At 46.1% G+C, this 19,611-nt stretch overlaps 1 protein-coding gene across 2 annotated transcripts in view; it reads left to right on the forward strand.

The window, feature by feature from the left end:
- Positions 1 to 202: 202 nt before the first annotated feature.
- TSPAN9 (tetraspanin 9) overlaps positions 203 to 19,611 on the forward strand; it is a 998,831-nt gene continuing 979,422 nt past the window's right edge. The window contains exon 1 of one of the 2 annotated variants that reach the window (XM_086921536.1): positions 203 to 676. The gene's annotated coding sequence lies outside the window, so the exon portion shown is untranslated. The remainder of the gene's footprint in view (positions 677 to 19,611) is intronic. The other variant, XM_086921545.1, reaches the window with a different exon arrangement.

The following is a 19,611-nucleotide window of genomic DNA, read 5'->3' on the forward strand; positions in this document are numbered from 1 at the left end:
CTGGCAATGTTTTACCAGCGGGCCCCTAAAGGTATATCACCGCCATATATTGTTTTTTAAGTTAATGAAAAAGATCCGTTCGGCACGTACCCCACCTAACCCGGTGTTTTTATTCCGCCGGATGGAACACTGCAAGGCTGTCTGAGAATGCTCCAGGGCGCAGCGCGCGCTATATATAAAAGAGACAAATACGCAGCGCGTCAAGAGATAAAAAGATATCAGTTGGAGGGGCTGCGAGTGTGTCTGAACCCTGTTGCGGCTGGGAATCGTAAGAATGCGCGCCCCCCGGACGGGAGCGGCGGTGGAGGGCTCTCTCCCTGCAGCTCGCTGAGCCGCCCGCCTGTTGCGCCCTCCCTGCCCGTCCTCCTCCCTCCCCAACCCCCATTTCCTCTCCCAGCCGCTTGAGCTGCAGCAAGTAATTGCCATTCAAGCAGGAAGAGCAGGCAGCATTCCTCCCCCTCCGCTCGCTTTTCGTCATTTTCGGTGGACAAATAGTTTCAGGGCAGACCTTGAGTCGTTAAAAAAACACGACAGGATACCTAGCTGCTCTGCCAGGGACTTTTCTTTCTTCATGAACCCGCGCCTCCAGGGAACTTTGGGAGCCTCGCATCTCCGAGGTTTCATTTTCGCCAGCTCGCCGCTGCTTCCTTGTTTCTGAGCTCTGGGATCCTCGGCGGTGAGTTGAAACTTATATTACTTGTTAGTCCGCTGTGCGCGAGCTGTTACAGGGTGGCACGCGCGTCAATGGGCTGCAGATGTAAAAGGGATGTTTTTGCAGCTACGTTCTAAGCACCAAAGAGTTCTGCAAAGCGTAATGTCTTGAAAATGTCTTACGGTGTCTATAGCTTGAGGTACTTTTAGGTTTGCTTTGTTGCTGTAACCGGTCTGTGGCTTTTAGCCCCCATGGCTTTTAGCCCCCACTGCACTCATGCAGTCGAGCTGTAGGGGGCGCATTTTGGGGTTACTCATGGGATGGAAGCTTGTTGCTGTGTCTCTGTCGGGTTTCCGGGGGCAGTTCTGATGGAGATGAACTGAACTGTCACATGAAGTAAACATTGAAACACATTAAACAGCGTATATGTAATGCCCGTGTAACAACAAGGGAAGCGTGACGTCTTAGACGGCGCTTTCTCAGTAATTTATTTATTTATTTATGCGTTTTTATATTTTTATATATTTTATATAGTAATGGCCCAAAGACTTGTAAAAAGGGTGTTCTTACCAAAATCAGCGGTGCTCATTGTACTGAGCTCAGAAAGTCGAAGAAACATTGCTGGAAACACCGAGGTTCCAGCTGGTGAACTGCGATTATCTCTCAAAAATATACTCTAAGATGACAAATTCATTACCTGATAGAAATCAGTCGGTTGAATAATTAGGTGCCGCCAGATACATTTTTTTAATAAAGGACGATACAAAGCTGTTCTTGGAATAATATTTAGATTAACTCTTTGCTTCATTCAGCGGATTGTCAGTTAGGAGACTAAACATGTTCAGGAGAGCATCACATTAATGCCCACGTAAGTTTCATCCACAGCGGTATCGAATGCCATTTATTGCCTTCATTCCTGGTGCCCCTGCAGAAGAACATTCTTCAAGCAGGGCAATGTTTACGGTTGTGTGTCTTCTTGATGCTTCCCAAACAAATACACTGGGGGAAACTCCAGGAGGTGGTTTTGGTTTTATTGAGACTGACATATGATGTGGTTTAAAGACCACATAAACAATATTTTATTTTTTTTATTTTTTATTTAATTAGAACACTTCTAGCCTGTTCCTGTCAGCTTAGCAGTAACATCCACAATACAAATCGTTAATAAAATCATTTGTGTTAGTAAGAATAATAGAACGCCTTGGAGCCAGGGAATGGCAGGTTCAGCTTTACCAGCAGAGGTCACTTCAGTTTTGTCCACTGTGAAATCATGAATTTACACCATGCCCTCATAGGGTTCAGCAAGGCCTTTGACACTTCCAAAAGGAACATTCAAAGCCGGTATGTGGGACCTCCTCATGGTACTCAGGATGGTAAGGAGGTTTGTGTGGTCAAGGACGGTGCATCCTTTATTGTTTAGGTTATCTTATGCCACTAGAATCTGTATGGCCTTGCAGTGCTCTTGGAATTCTGTGCAGCTTTTCTGGATGGTTGTATTTTTTATTGACTGGAGTCGTGGGGGTATGGTGTCACTGTATTTATCCGTAACAATCACTATGTTTAATACAGTGATTGCTGATTATTGGCTTTGGTTCAGTTGGATGACTGCAATATATTTGAGTCTCAAGGGATCTCAAACCTCCTCTGATTTTCCATAAGGGTATTGATTTATGTGAACTTTCCAAACAGATTTATAATGTGTGAGTTTTCTCTTTTGTTGGGTTAGGTATCTTTTGGTTGGTCCCAAAGTCATCGTTTCGGAGGAGGAATGGGACCTTGGGTTTTGGAGAACTATTATGAATTGTAGACTGCTGTCTATGAAGCAAACCTCTGTCACAGCTCACACACCAGAGAGAATCACAAAGCAGGAGTTAAGATTTTAATAAAGCTATCTCTACCAATGTGATAGTATCTTGCATGTGAATACTACACGGGAACAAAATCTAATAAAGATATATCCCCCCCAAAAAAGCTATCTAGAAGGTGGCAACGTAGGGTCAGGTGTTTACAAAATGGGGAGCACACTTCCTGGGGAGCATTACTACGCGATGGTAGAGTTAAGCAATGACCTAAAGTAGGAGAGTTAATACAGCAGGTGGGTTCAAATAGACAACATAATGTGGTTTGCTTGTGGAAAGCTATTCGAATGGTGGCTTTGAGTATTACCATCGCAAGTGGGAGATAACGCACTGTATATTTTATTAATAAGGTCTCCTTAGGAGAGGGATCAGCAGTGTTAGCTGGCTCGGACGACGGTACCTCTGGAAGAATTAAGGTGGATCCCACAATCCCACATTGTTGAAGCCTCAAGTTATTGGAGAAGAACCTCAGTAGGTTTCACATGATCTCGGGATCAAATGTTGAATATGGGACTCAATGACTGGCATTAACTTTCCCCAAGCGGTACTCGATTTCACTGAAGACTTTTACCTTGTATGGAATTCTCAATTTTTATCTGTCCACCTTCATGTTGTGCACACAATCCCTGGTACCGCATTTCCACCTTACTCTGAGTCTTAGACAGCCGGCGGCTACCTGAGAAGTTGGGGAAGAAAACCAAAGTGTTGTCAGTTAAGTACTGCATTTGGGACCACAGTTTTGTTTTGCTTCAGTTAAACCTGATGGACTTGGGTGGAAGATCACAATAGTTTATAATGGAAACTGCAAGAGCAGAAAAATGAAGCAAATGACCACCCCACCCCAAATTTCCCAACTCCACCCCATATACTTCCAATAACTCTGCTTATGCTATACTAGAATACGGTTTTTGTTTGTATAACTGCCTCTGCCATTTCAATTGTATTTTCTTTCAGCATTCAGAGCCAATGCTTTAATTGGATTCTAGCTTGAAAATGAATATGATTAGAACATATTGTTAAAGAAAACAAGGAGTAGAGAAATTAGGATGACAAACATTTCCCAAATCCTGGCATCGCTAGCTTCTACATAAACTAAACTGCTCTCCATTAAAATGGCTAGTTCTGCATGTCTCTGTTTTATTCTTGATTTTTTTAGGTTTGTGAAATCTTTTGCATTTAATATAAAACTGTTAAGGGCTTACACCTTGCCTCCATGCTTTTCCATTGGGTCCTGTGCTTACCACTTACTTTTCCTCCATTTCTGTTGGCTTTAGCATACTTTTCCTGCATTTATCATTCCGTGTACTTTCTTCCTACTATTAATGTGAGCATAGTAAGTGGATCTTATTTTAATTAGCAGACTTATTCTCACGTTTTAACAGCAAAGACAATCAGATGTTTGCTCCTTGTTTAAAAATATGCCAGTTTTCCTTTTCCTGAACATAGTGGCCGATCTTTGCATTGCATTGTTGACAAGCCAACACCTGGGCCTAGGCAATACCAGGACATACCAGCCTGTGCCAGCTCACTAGTCTTACCTAGAGCGAGCCTAAAGAACAGTGCCTCCAATCCCAAATGGCCTGTCTGTTGCACGGATGGGGCAGATTGCAAACACATGCATCAGACCGTCAAATGTTTATTTCTGGCGTTCATTTCATATTATAATGCAAGTTGCTTGCACACATTACACACCAAATCAAGATAATGCATGCATATTAATGCATTACTGCTCTGTTATTAATTTCTGAGCTCAGACATGAATCCAAGGCTCAGTACCAGCAACAGAAAGCATAGATTTGCCGTCACTTCCTTGATTCTGATAACAAGGTCTGTAGTAACTAAGGTGGGGAGTTGCAGTGCAGGGTGTCAGAACGCAAAATTATTTAGGGAACTCGAGTCATTCAAATAAACAAATACGTACACATAATTATTTTTGTAGATACCTATATATTCTGAAATAAGCTCTTAAATATTTTGGCTAAGAAAGTTGATAAATCTTGTTTGGACACCATTAAAAAGTGTAGTCTATTTCTTTCAATGAATGTCGCCTTCTTAAAGGTGTCCAATTGAGGAAATTCTTTCATTCATTCTCTAACATCTGCCTGGCCAGGACCTTTCCAATTTCAAAGAATTAATTCTTTATCCATTATAATTGCCTTTTGAGTTCATAGTTTTTTTAGGGCGCTCCTAGTTTGCATCTTGGAACCATTAATTTTTTATTTCTTATAAATCTTTTTTATTATTAGCTATTCGATACATTCAACAGACAATACTATAATTGTTGGTCGCATAGAAACCCTGCCATCTTCAACAGCAGGCCCCTCCTTTACCATTACTTTGTGTTAATTTGTTTTGGTACCATTGCTCTTTCATAACATCTACTCTGCCCTTTGGGCCCAGGAGTAAGAAACGCCGTTCTCCGTTGCTAACCGTAGGGGCCTCCTGTGTGGCTTGTAATGTGAGTTGTGTATCCTCCCATAGGTCAATCCCAAAGTGTCGTCTCCCATATTTTGCTGAATTTTCTAGAGCAGCCCCAACTTAGGTATGTAGTGTGTTCAGCGGCCATATAGAGGTCCATCCCTCTTGTCCATTCCTGGATCGTGGGATTCTCCAGCACTCCTCACCGCTTGGCCACATCTCTTTTGGCCACTGCCAGTCCCAGGGAAGCGAAGAATAATTTGGCCCTAGTAATGTCCTACTCAGTATGGCGAATCTAGGTTCGACCGGCAGTGTCGTTCCCAGTATCTCGATTATGGTCTCCGAATATGTCTTATCTTGAGGAATGCCAATATTGGGAGGCTTGCACACTGTATACCCTCTGCCTGCCATGCATGGTGCAGCTGTGCATATTTGATGAATTGGGATTTGTGTAGGTCATATTCCTGACTAAGCGTTGTCCAGGTTTTAAGTTCCCCTTTGTCCGTTACGCCCTCTATCGTGGAAATGCCCAAGAGGTACCAGGTCTCAAACCCTTTTAGTTCATGCAGTTCCTTGAATCTATTCCCTTCTCAGAGCGTTGTGATGTTTGTGTCCGTGCCCGTCCAACCTATAGTTTTTGTCGCTCTCGTCCATGCTTTTAGAGTGACTTGCATTGCAGGCAGTAGGTGGGAGCTTCCTTTCCCCCGTAAAGATAGTGTAGATGTGTATGTGGCGCCATTACTTCCCTCTGTAGGCGGTATGTTGGTTGGTCTCTGCCTCTATGTAGCCATTCATTTATGGGAACAAGGTGGGAGGCCCAATAGGAGGCTTCTACATCCGGTAACACAATCCCTCATTATAGGGGTTCCGCTGTAGTGTTTTAAGCGCAATTCTGAGGAATAGGTGACGTTACAATGCATGCCATTACATCGCAGGCTGTTGCAAGGCAAACTTTTACTCCGACTTTCTGTCGGGGGCGCTGGAAGTTGGAATAGATACATTTTCTATTCCAACTCCAGTGTGTGCAACAGTAGGGAAGGTGTTGGAGTTAAATCCAACACCTTCTACTCACTGCTGCACACCTGATGCGTTGCAACAACATGCGATGTAAAGGCATGCGTTGTAATAGTTTCTTTGTAAAGGCTGTCTCCCAATTCTGAGGTGACCTCCTTGCCATAGTAAATATCTGAGTCCACTTTCCAGCTCCTCAAAAACTCCCTGTGGGAGTGGATAGTATGTGTTTTGGAGGGCGTATAAAAATTGAGGTAGGGTGATCATTGTAACGATGGCTGCTCTTCCGAGCAGAGAGAGGGGGAGGTCTTTCCAGTGTTCCACGTCTAGTTTAAAGTTTCTTTCAGAGGTTTTCAAGCCTACATTTCTCACAGGGTTTGGGTTATGATGATCCCTCGATATTGAAACCCCTCCTGAACGACCCTCAGTTAGCCGGGCAACGGCCAGCATATCTGGGTGTCGTTGGGACAATAGAGCATGGATTTGTTCCAGTTTATTTTATACCCGGAGTGACTACCATATTCTACTATGGTGTCGAATAGAGTAGGGATTACCGTATCGGGTTGGAGACATATAAGAGGATGTCTTCGGCATAGAGGGAGATCTTTTCCTTTTCTTCGTTGGTGGGAACCATTGGGAAGCCCCGGATTTCTGGGTGATCTTGAATTTTACAGGTGAGGGATTCGAGGGTTAATGCAAAGAGAATTTGCAAAAGGGGGTGGGGTATCCCTGCCCCGCCCCTTCCTATGGGGAATGTTGCTGATCGCATCCCATTTACTTGCACTGGGGTTATGGGCTGATTATAAATGAGTGCTACCTATCTTGGAACCATTATTGACTGTTAAACAGGCAATTCAACTGTCTGCTAACACATCTGATAATACTGAGGGAAGATCTCTATACCAGATTCTTTTACCCCGCTCCATCTCTGCTATGACTCCTGCTGCTTTCTCTTGACTCTGTTTATGTTGACTATAAGCACAAATACCTTATATCCCTAGGGGCTAAATCCTTATAGTAATGGATGTATAATTGTGTTGGATGATTTGTAAATCATTGACAGTGTCATACATAAAGCTGTACATGCCTCAATTTCCATAGTGTGTGAAAACTTCATACAGTTGAATCATTGAGCTCAGGAGAAAAACAAATGTACACTCCAAACGTGTGCACATGTATTTTAAGGACTGAAAAGCTATATTCACTCATACCTCTTAATGAAACTGACATATAGTCGTGCCAAGAGGTAGAGGCATTGATTAGATTAATTTGATCCTGTGGTTGCCGGTGGGGCCCACTGGCACTTATTTTGGGGAACCAGCACTTCTTTTTCCTCCGCAGTCTTTGATTTCGAGAAAAACACAGAAGGAGAAAGGAGGAGGAAGAGAAATATGGAAAAAGTGTGACAAAGGGAGAAAGCAGGGATGGAAACGAACTGTCAAGAGTGAGATAAAAAAAACAGGGGGTTTCCGGGGTGAATTAAAGGGGCATGAAGTAGAATCAAGACTACACAGCTGTAGTATTCGGCACCCCGATCTTCGATAATGCCAGTTGCGAGCTTCTTATCAAAACTTTGGGACACTACACTTATTCTTTCACAGATTAAGCACTGAGAAGAGGGGCAGATACAGAGCAGATATTTTCTGGGCTTTACAATCTGGAGCTGCAGAAGTAGACGCAACAAAATACAACCCTTCAGCTCTGAAGCATCACTTAAACTTAAAATCTATAGGCAAAGGGGAGAGATTGCAGAAGAGAACCTGGATGTAGAAGACCTAGTGCTGCTGGCATGAAGTCGCGAGACGAGCAGTTTAGAGCTGGTTCTTCAGGATGAGTACCATCTGGGTATTCAGGAGGCATGCTTTAACTTGCTAATGTGCAATATAAGAAGTGTATGAAGAGAAAGTGTCTCTGGGATGCAAACAGCTTTGTTGCAGAAGTGGCAGCCAGATCCCTCTGCTGCCTTGAGTCACAGTATTACTCATAAGTTACTCTTACTAATGCAATATTCTCTGTTCCCAGTAGGGTGCAGAGAGAGGCCTCTGTTCTGCCTGGAATCAAATACTTACACTTATTCTCCTTGCGGGATCAGAACCTACATTACTTTTAAATAGGTATCAATTCCTCACATTCTGTGTGTACCAAGTGATTCAGTGAGCTGGAACTGGAAAGTTGAGTAGCATTTCTCCATTCACAACTTGCATCATCACAACTGAGCTCGAACTAGATCTTTATATCTCAGGTCGATTCAGTGAACTGAAGCTCATCTTTCCTCTCATGAAATCGCAAAATCAATTTTGGAACTAGACGTTCACCTCCATCTATTGTAAATACCTCACCAGGACCAAGGACTAGTTCTTCTCCTTCTCTCCTAATCACTCATAAAATCAGATTTCACTCCTCAGTGAACCATTGTTCATCTGTAACTGCAGGCCAGTAACTCTCCAAGGCTGGGAGGAAATTTCTCCTACAGCATCACTGGACAGTCACTCATTCAATACTCTGCATTAGCCTGCATGCTCTCGGGCACCTGACAAATGTTTGAGTAAATCTCTAAAACCGTCTCGGTTCTGTGTCATGTGTGACACTATATATCATACAACAACAATAATACACTGTTCCCCAGAAAAAGTGTAAAGAATGAGAAGAACCAAGCAAAGAATGGGAAAAGAAGGGAAAACCTCTTTCGGAACTAAAACCCTCACACACCCAGTGAGCTAGGTGTCATGCTTCATCATCTGGGTTCTGCTCCTCGTCAGACTGGCATTGCAATGTCTGACTGGCACCCGTGAAGGGTCTCTTTAGTGGAGATCTTTTAATCCTGCCAGTTGGTGTATGTGGGTATGAGGGCTTTAGGTGGAGTGTAGGCGTGGAAAGAAGTGGTGATAATAAAAAAGGTTAGATAATCCACAAGAAATGTAATGGTGTGGTTAACTACCTTGCTTAAAAACAGGAAGGAGAACATACATATTGGCACAAAGATACAATGATGTATGTACTACCTAGTGATTGGTCGACATGTTTCATGCATCATTAGCAATTCACCAGGACCTAAATAAGACAACTGTACTACACGTGAGTGAATGGGGAACTATACTACCTTCCACAGGATACTCGAAGGCAGGCCAAGAGGTCCTGCTGTATCCTAGTGGGACCCTACTAGGGATAATGTATGGCGTCAATGGACTTCTCCCAATGCGTGGGCACCACGGCTGATGGTACCTGTCCGTGGAACGGACGTCGTCTCTGCACCTACCCACACACGGTCGGGAAGGGAGGAGAAAAGCCGGAGCCGATATATCATCCCTTCACGTTTCAGATCCTCTGTGGCACATCATCTTTCATCCGCAGCACTTCATCTGTTGCCAGTGGAAAATTTGTATTCCCATGGAATACCCACAGACTCTCAGCATAGGTCCCTTTATTTTTACTGCACAACAGTAGGAATCAATACAACGCTATTCAGTACCCAGCAGGTGTCCACCGATGCCTGCATAAGGCTGTTTGAAAGCCATAGAGTGGATGCACACATCAGCAGACCCTCTCCAGATGTGCTTTTCTTTGACATCCTGAAGTCTCTAGCCTATTAACATCAGACTTTTCATCTTCAATATGAGTCGTCACTTCCTGTTATATTACCCATCTTTGCTCTCCACTACAGGCGTGCATATAAGTTTATGAGACCAAGCCCATGAACAAATGTTGGCAGACTTAGTCCACATCATTCTTTTTAGGTCTGGCGTCAGCCAAGACCTTGTGGTCTTACTAAAATTATATACCTAACATACTTACTTACAGAAACTTTTAGCCAACCATCTGCATTCTTTGGCATGTTGTGCCATTCGCAATTTTCTTCTGTTCACTACAACATGCAGCACAGCGCAATGGGCCAGTCCACTTCAGACACTGGCTAACTTCACTGTGACAACTCTTTCACAAGGAGCACATCTGTTAAAAGGTAGGAAGCAACCAGTAAACAAAGATCCTTAAGTGTTGCCCGGCGGTGTCGCCTCTTTAACCCACAAAATATTAATCAATGAAGAGGCAGGCGCTGGAGACTGGAAAACTGGAAACAAGGGTTTATTCTCTCCGGAGGAGAACACATCAGTTCAGACAGCAAGTATCGTCACGAGGTGCTCTAACTGCATCTCTGAGGCCTGGCCTCTTATACATGAGTTTATTACTTTATTGCATAAAACACATCTCTGTCAACTCTTTGATGTACGGAAAGACCTCCTCGGAATCCCCGCTTCAGGCCCGTTCCCACACACATTTACAGTTGAAGTCCCCACCCCGGTCACATCAGGTGATGATTATCGCGCAGCTGGACATTCCGCCGATTCACGGAATGTGTGAGGTTGATCGGATCTCATGGGGTGGGGGCTTTGATCAGCTCAAGGATCCTTTGATGGGGGGGGAGTTTCCTACTGTACAGGAGGAAGGGGGTAATGACAGTATCCGCAGGGCCAGGTGGCGGCTTGGGAACGAGTGAGACAAACGGGCACAAAGGAAAGAGGGGTGTTACCAAGGGATCCAGGACCATGAAAGGGACGGAGGGAAGTGTCGCGCTGGCAACAGGATGGGGTTCCGAGGCAGAGCTGCGTGGAAGAGAGGTTTATGACCCAAGGCATGTGAGAGCGGGGTCTGTCAGCGTGCGGGGGATGTGCTTGTGAGGGAGAAGAGCCGTGCTAGGGGTCAGTGGCGCGCAGAGCGTGGTTCTGGCCAAGGCACCTAAGATGGCGGGTGTGCATGCAAAAGTGTGGCATCGAGGGAAAAGGCAAGATGGCGCAGATAATGTTTACCAAACCGTATTAATTTTCCACAGTCCTCCCTTTAACATTCACAAGACATCTTGCTGGCCTATTTCCTACTCACGTCTACTGTGGCAGTCATAAGCAAAGAAGTAGGAACCTAGGCGAAGGAACTATGCATAAACGTTACACTTTAAATCTTTCATCTTAGGAGGCGAGCCCCTCGTTAAGCTCGTTGCAGGAAAGTCATAGTAATGCAATATCGGATAAAGAAAAATTCTGTAGTGGTAGCATTGAGTACATTTCATAGATGCTTATAGCCATTCGGAATATGAACTGACATGTTATTTACGTATGGAAGTTCATTTCATATTTGGTTGGAGCATAATCAATACAATGGTGGCTGGGAGAGAAATGAGACGTAATAGAAATGATAATCAGGGGTGTCACTGTTCGTAGAGGAGGGGTGTTGCTTTTTCCAGTGTCTTATTGTTCTAGACCATAATTAGTGAGTTCTCAGTGTTCTTTGTCGTCTTCTGTTGGCACTGTTGAGCACCGGCGGTGGAGCTATGCGTTCAGCTCTATTCCGGGTCCTGCGTTGCAGGGCATGACCTTTTCCTCGGTTTTCTGGTCAAAAAAGGTCCTTTTTCACCCTGTGTCCTAAGTGTTCTTTTCATGGGTACCTTAGACAGGGCACCCAAGTTTCGTTGTAGTTTGCGACAAAAACCCTATTCAATCGGACTGCAGTTGTTGCTCTTTTTCGAGTCGATTGTCAAAGAGTTCAGGTGGAAGAAGGGGGGTGTGTGGGTAGTCCTTGTGGTACGTCGGGGGAAGAGGGGATGGAGCAGGGCCAGATCGGGAACAGACCAAGGGGACGGAAAATTTCAGGTAGGTGGGCCCAAGACCGGGCTCAGTGGGCGGGGACTTTCGGCACATGTTGATCATCGAGCAGGGGCATCAGATCAGCCCTTTCCTTTCATTTTGTCGGAAACAGTGCCTCGTCCTGCGGCTCCTTACTGTTGCGGTCCCGCCTTGGTCAATGTCGCTGGTGTTCCACGATCTGCAGTCAGGCCGCGTGCTCCCACATCCGGTCTCTCTCTCCTCCGACAGTGGTACCCTTAAATGAGTTTGAAAAGACAGTCTTTAGAGAACTGGTAGAGGAAGATAATCACATAAGTCTATTTCTCTCCCAACTCCAAGCAACTGGGGAAACATCCATTACATTGAGATTTACAACCAACGTATAAATAAGTGATGATAGGTTCGCTGGATTCCCTACAACTTTCCATCGTAACTATTTCTTTGGATTGCATTTGTTTATTACCGTCACATCAGTTCCTCTGGCTGAGACCTTACTTTTCTAGTACGAGTCTTGCAAAGCCATACCGCTCTTCGGGGCTCTGTATTTTTATGAAAAAAAGTGCAACGTGCTATCACCTTGGCCTGATAGATATCTTTCAGAGGGGTGAACATAGGCTAAACAATTTTCCATTATGTCGATGCATCCTATTTTTTTTCGCTAAACATTTCACTTTCAACAGGGTTTACTGCAACAATTTCTTCATTTCGATCTAATCTTAACTTTGCAAACATCATTCTAATTTCTACATAGTCTTTTACAACCTAGCTACTTCATTAAAAACAGGGGGGGGGGCTTGCGATATCTATTCAACTCATCCTTGGGGTGACCGGGGTTTTTATGGAAAACGGCTAGGAACATAGCAGACTGGGGGAGGGACTATCGCTTCGCTTTGTGTCATAAGGGTGTGATCTAGCAGAAGGCTATAGTTCAGTTGGTATGCGTTCGGGGACATTCCTCGAATTTCTAAACTTTGCAGTTTGTTCATCAAAAAATATTTCTAAGAACAACGGCTGGTCTGTGTCAGTTGTAAGCCAACCCATCTCTTACAGTCGGGGGGTGAGTCACATTTTTCAAACTCTCGTTCGGGGCAGCTGATACAGAACTGGGGGGTGTTCTGAGAAGACGGGGAGGTTTCAATCACTTTTACTGTTTGGGCATTGAGACAATTCGGGACGGGGAGGGTCGCGTTACCTGAAGCATGTTTATCATAAAAGCCACTGACATGTGGTTCCCTGATTACGGGTCAGATTAGGGAACTTCAGTCGTCTTACCTGTCCTTTCTCTTCTGGCCAATCTAGTTTTTATCAATATTTAGCAGAAAGGAGAGGTAGTAACATGGCATCAATGTGATTTTATTAAGACAAATTTTGTGCAAATACTTGCGGTATTTGGAGCCAATTGGGTGGTGCACCATGGATGGCGGTTTGCCAATTAGGTGCCAGTCGTTATGAAGAGTGAGAGCGTGGAGGAGGGGGAGAGAGAGAGAGAGAGAGAGAGAGAGAGATGCAACAATAGGCTAAACAGTACACGTGAGACATGGATAGTGGTCGTGTACTAGGATAGGCTATTCAGCGCATTACACAACATGTGATACTACAGGTCTGTGTTAGAATTTAGAAAACATGCAGTTTGGGACAGACAAGCATTAGGTCAGGTACAAAGGGACATGTATTGAGTAAAAGGCACCATCGGGTCGCACTTCTCGCACTCTTGGTCCTTTGCCTAGTTAAGTCAATGTTTCAGTCGCATAGAAAGCATTTTCTCATAGGTTCAGACATACGTGACATGTGCTCATTCACGCAACACGGGTTAGGGGTGATCGCGCTCCATCAGATCATACAACTATTGGCTCTTTCGTTACAAGGGTAGTTCGTGGGCGTCCTTGGGTGCCATCTTGCTGCGTTAGTCCGCTTCGTGTATCAGACATGGCGTGGCTTCGGATCTTCATTATACCCCAGTCGTTATTCCAATGTAACCTGTAGGGGGAGGAAAAGAGGGGAAGGGAGAGGGGGACAGCATTCACGCATATCAAGTGTACGGGCACGAAAGTCCTTTACTTACCACATACTCGTCTTATCTCCTCGGGATGTAATCCCTGGGGCCTTGGTTTCTGAAGCAAGGGCGGGGGCGGGCAGTGTGGTAAGGATGGCGAGCGATAAGTTGATCATGGGGAAGACGGTCCGAGTGTGGCATTATAGGTCGTGTGTAAGGAATTGTTAGAGATCAGAGGCGTTTAGTGCGAGGTACCTGGCTTGTAGATGTATCTAGCTATCGGGATCCTTAAATCATTCCCAATGCTGTGATGTCCTAAGGCATACCGGCTCTTCGGCCAACCCTGTTCCCTAGTACCTTCGAGTGCCATACCCTCATAACATTTTATCGTTCATACCGCTCTACTTTACCCGTTCCCAGAAGTCGAGGTCCTTCCCCATGCGTCTGTTCCTGAGCCAGTCGCACACTTGGTGGCAGCGTGTCGTGCTTTAGATTCGATCACCAATCCGGGGCTAAGCAACCATTTTCTAGTAACCTTAAAAAGAGAACAAAACAGATCGCACAGAAAACCCTCCCGCTGATCCCACATTTACAAAAGTATACGATACCTGTTCATAGTTTGAAAAAAACCTTTATTTGCACAATTATTCAGCATGTATATACGAGAGTGTAATCGTTTTCGGCCGGACACGGCGTTGGCTGAGGCGCGTACAGTAGGGGCGGGGGAGCTATTTTGCAGTATTAAACAAACATTTCAAAAAGCTTTTATTAGTTATTTGCAGGAAACTAAAAACGTCTACCAATAGTTGAGGGATCAGGGAGCATTCATTTCATTACTGGAAGCATAGTCAGACTGATTGTAATCAAATTTCCTATATACATACTGTGGGCGTGTGTCATAAGCGACGTTATGTATCAGTTACAATAATATCATAATAAATCGTACATTGAAAACAACATTTTAACGGGATCTTTTTATATGTTCGTCAAGTGAACCCTCCCTCTTTTTCATCAAGTGTACAAAGGACCATATACATATCTCAGAACATCAAGTCTTATTAGCGAAAAACACCACGCGGCGTTCGTGAGTTCCTGTTGACACCGGCGCCATTTTGAGCGAGGCCGGGTTAGTCCGGAGACAGCATCAGGGACAAAATGTCTCCAACAACCGGCGGTTGGACCAGAGTCCCTTGCGGCAGTTCAAAAAGACTTGTGCTAACAGAAGGGGCAGGCAATGTGGACCATCAGTCAAAAAGGGGGAGGGAAGCAAAATTTCCCCTACCGGGTCACGTTGAGGTTCAGCCGGAGCTTGCTCGAATTCGTTAGCCCACAGTCTTTCAGGATGGTTCAGACTGAAGCTGGCGCCGACACGAGAGCACCACCATCTTGTGGCTACATCGTGAGTGTTCAAAGCAGTCGTTCCCCACCGGAAGCCTGTAGGGGCCGAGGGCTCCTGGGACTCTTGTAGAATCTTCAAGGTCGAGGAGATGCTGTCGGAGGTGGGGACTCGTGCCCAGGTGGGCAAGCGTCCTAGTTGCATAGACTTTTTGGGGCGAAAAAGACGACGGAACTGTGCCGTGGGAGCAGGACATTCGGCTCGGGGCACCAGGGTGCAGCTGTGGTGCCTCCACCAGTACATTTGAGGGCCATCGTATGTCTTGTGCTGCGCATATAGGGGTGCTGGCCATTCTGTGTCCGGTGCTGCGCAAATAGGGTGGCCGGCCATTCCATGCTCTGTGCTGCGCAGGTAGGGTGGCCAGCCGTTGTATGTTCTGTGCTGCGCAGGTAGGGTCGTCGCCCGGCTGGAGGACTTCTGCGCCGGGCCGGGGCTGGGAAACCTCCACCTGGGGAGGCGAGGGGTTGCCTAGACTTTTTGGGGCGAAAAAGACGACGGAACTGTGCCGTGGGAGCAGGACATTCGGCTCGGGGCACCAGGGTGCAGCTGTGGTGCCTCCACCAGTACATTTGAGGGCCATCGTATGTCTTGTGCTGCGCATATAGGGGTGCTGGCCATTCTGTGTCCGGTGCTGCGCAAATAGGGTGGCCGGCCATTCCATGCTCTGTGCTGCGCAGGTAGGGTGGCCAGCCGTTGTATGTTCTGTGCTGCGCAGGTAGGGTCGTCGCCCGGCTGGAGGACTTCTGCGCCGGGCCGGGGCTGGGAAACCTCCACCTGGGGAGGCGAGGGGGGGCTCGTTCGCGCCGCCTCCCTCTCCCAGCCCACCCTGCACCAATTTCAGCGGAGGTATTCGTGATGGCCGGACAAGAAGATACGAGGGAGGGGGTCATCTGGTTCCGCCCCCTCCCTACTCGTGGCCTGGGCCGCGGCGGTGAAGAACCAGGAATCCTAACCGCGGGACCATATGGGAGAAGAGGATGGGACAAGCCGGGCCCATGGTGCCTCCTGGACATCCCACCGGCGACCTCTGTGATCGCTGGTTGCCGGCAGGACTCCGCCCCACACGTGCTGAGTGTTTCACCTTCCGGATGGGCGTGACCGGCGACCTGTTGCATTGTGGGAACTTCCGGAAATATGTATTGCATTGCTCCTATTATTATGGTGTTACCTTACTGAAAATAAATCTTAAATTATATGACAGAGACTTGGCTTCCTTGAATCTTTTTACTACGAGAACCTTACTGCAGCGGAGGTAGGTATTTATGCCTGGGTAATGGGGGGGGTGTCCACAAGAACAGCTTTCCTGAACGGGGGGTTGTCTATGCAAGCCTGTAATTGCTTTTGTCCACAGAGTGGGGGCAGCAGAGAGTAATCAGTCCCATTGCGCTCAAAGTTTGAGTTCATTAATGGAATGTGTACTAATCTGTCCGAAACTACTCTGTGCGTTGTTTCTGTATGTTATCCGAAAGGGTGGCTTTTGTGTTCAGGAACAGCAGCGGTAGTACGGGGTTCGTCACCGGGTAACCTAGAGCTTGACTGGGTTTCCCGTCTTAGCGTTGTTCGTCCTATGAGAACTCTAACATATCGCTGAAATCTGTCTGGCGGAATCTGTGCCATCGGGCGTAATCAAACGGGGTGGTTCTATCCGGCCTGCCCGTGTCAGTGTGATTCGTCTTTGTCTCACGCCTTTTCCCTTTCGGGCGGCCTGTTATTTCTGTCGGCCCTCTGCTCTTACCCGTGTTCAGTAGAGTCGGGCATTGGGCTTTCCAGTGTCCGGAATATTTACAAAAAGCACATTGGTTTTGCCCTAAGTCTGTTCGTCCTATGCGTAGTGTCGGGGGATTACTTTCGGGTCGTTGTGTCTTGGGATTGTCCTGTCGGTATACCCCTTTACACCGTTCCCTTCCTGTGTTAACTCCTTGGAACTGGGTCGCCGCTATCCCTTCCTTTGGCCTACCAGATGCGGAGGTATTTGTCTGTCGCGTTTCTTTACCTACTCTGACTTCGTCTCTTTTCTTTCGTTGCATTGCTTCTTTGCGCCACATACCGAGACTGTCGAGCATGATGGGCGTCGTCTTACTGTTACAAAGGGCTGTTTCTAATGTTTCTGTTTTATCAAGGTCGAAGGATCCTATCAGTGGCCACTGTTTCTCTTGGTTTTCTTTGGTGTACTTATGCCACAGCTTACTATAGACTATGGTAACTAATCCATATTTTGTGAACATGTCTTTATTAGGGGTGCCTTCCAGCGGAGCTAGATGGTCCACCTCTAATAAACGGTCTGAGTTGAACCAGCTACCAATCAGTGAGGAGAAGATAGGCATGACAGATCACTACGGGGACAAAAAGGTCTGTGTTACCTATCCTTCACTACCTGCAAAGATTAGACAGAATATTGCTATTCTACGTTGTTTGCAAATAGTGAATATCTCAAAAGCAAAATCTATTCTGACAATAAAACAGGGAGCGACCCTTACAATCAATCAATCAGTCAATGAGTCAATCAACCAGTGGGGAGAATAAGTAGGCCCGCAAAGGTTTGCGTTACTTACCCTTTCACCATCTGCAAAGAGGAAATCTGTTCTTTCCTGTTTGTAGATAGAGAATCTCCAGAAAATAATCCGCGAACGTTAGTTTGGGTTCAATCATTTAATCAGCAGGGGAGAAGGAAATCTCCAGAGAACAATCTTCAAACAATCAATCAGTGGGGGAGAAAGATAGGCACGATGGATTACAATGGAGACGAAAGTCTGCGTTACCTATCCTTCACTGCTTGCAAAGGGAGAGCCTATTGTTTCTCTGTTTGCAGACAGCGAATCTCCAAATGAATCAACAAAGAGTAATACTAGTATTTTCCAATCAATCAAACAACCATTTCGTAATTCGTCGTGTTTACACGACCTTACCCGGACCACATGGGCTGTTTCTCGTCTACCGCGTCCAGCGCCCGATCGTCCTCCAATCTCCGATATTGCCACGGCACTCCTGAGGGTTCCCAGTCAGGACCGTAGATCACTCGAGAGAGGTCGATTCGGAACCAGTGAAGTTCGGATGATCGGCTGCCAGACGAGGGTCTATTGGGCATGAGCTCTCCCGATCGTTGCAGTCGTTCACTCTGTCGTCAGGACCTCTCCCACTGGATCCACGTGTCGCTGATGGGCCCCACGTTTGGGACGCCAATTGTTAAAAGGTAGGAAGCAACCAGTAAACAAAGATCCTTAAGTGTTGCCCGGCGGTGTCGCCTCTTTAACCCACAAAATATTAATCAATGAAGAGGCAGGCGCTGGAGACTGGAAAACTGGAAACAAGGGTTTATTCTCTCCGGAGGAGAACACATCAGTTCAGACAGCAAGTATTGTCACGAGGTGCTCTAACTGCATCTCTGAGGCCTGGCCTCTTATACATGAGTTTATTACTTTATTGCATAAAACACATCTCTGTCAACTCTTTGATGTACGGAAAGACATCCTCGGAATCCCCGCTTCAGGCCCGTTCCCACACACATTTACAGTTGAAGTCCCCACCCCGGTCACATCAGGTGATGATTATCGCGCAGCTGGACATTCCGCCGATTCACGGAATGTGTGAGGTTGATCGGATCTCATGGGGTGGGGGCTTTGATCAGCTCAAGGATCCTTTGATGAGGGGGGGGTTTCTTACTGTACAGGAGGAAGGGGGTAATGACAGTATCCGCAGGGCCAGGTGGCGGCTTGGGAACGAGTGAGACAAACGGGCACAAAGGAAAGAGGGGTGTTACCAAGGGATCCGGGACCATGAAAGGGACGGAGGGAAGTGTCGCGCTGGGAACAGGATGGGGTTCCGAGGCAGAGCTGCGTGGAAGAGAGGTTTATGACCCAAGGCATGTGAGAGCGGGGGCTGTCAGCGTGCGGGGGATGTGCTTGTGAGGGAGAAGAGCCGTGCTAGGGGTCAGTGGCGCGCAGAGCGTGGTTCTGGCCAAGGCACCTAAGATGGCGGGTGTGCATGCAAAAGTGTGGCATCGAGGGAAAAGGCAAGATGGCGCAGATAATGTTTACCAAACCGTATTAATTTTCCACACATCTGCACACAAAGTGTTTCCCTTCAGTGCCAGGGGCTACTATGTAAAAGTGTGCTTTTCGAGATCAAAAAATGATTTATTTTTTTTAGACATTACATTTAAAAAAATTGGCAAGTGCTCAGCAGAACACCCAACAATAAAAGTACACAAACTCAATTCCAAAACGAGCGTTGACAAAACCAAAACAAAAACCTGGTAGCCTATTCTAGAAGTATTGGTTTTGCCAATGCTTGGTTCTGGATTAATATGCACATATAAAACTGAGACACTAAAATTGTTCCATTAACACCATATGGAGGACAGGAACAATGCTCCCGACTAGGGGACATGCAAATGCACTACACTTTCCTCAAACACTTTGAAACTTTTGCATGTCTTAGAAGAGCTGCAATAATACACCAATCAGGGCAGTGCTCAGTTAGAACTTCATGCTTGACACCAAACACTTCAGCCAACCAGTGACAATAGCAATTTTTCATGGCTTTTCTCTCACTCTCTGACTTTTACTTTCTCTGCTCCATTTTGTCACTCCGACGTAAAGCTTTCAACTCCCTTCCACTTGAATTGGATGATTACTACTTTAGTCCATTTATTAGGTCTCACCCGAGACAGC

The sequence above is a fragment of the Lissotriton vulgaris genome, chromosome 1_1, assembly GCF_964263255.1.
Source record: "Lissotriton vulgaris chromosome 1_1, aLisVul1.2, whole genome shotgun sequence".
In the NCBI taxonomy this organism is placed as follows: domain Eukaryota; kingdom Metazoa; phylum Chordata; class Amphibia; order Caudata; family Salamandridae; genus Lissotriton; species Lissotriton vulgaris.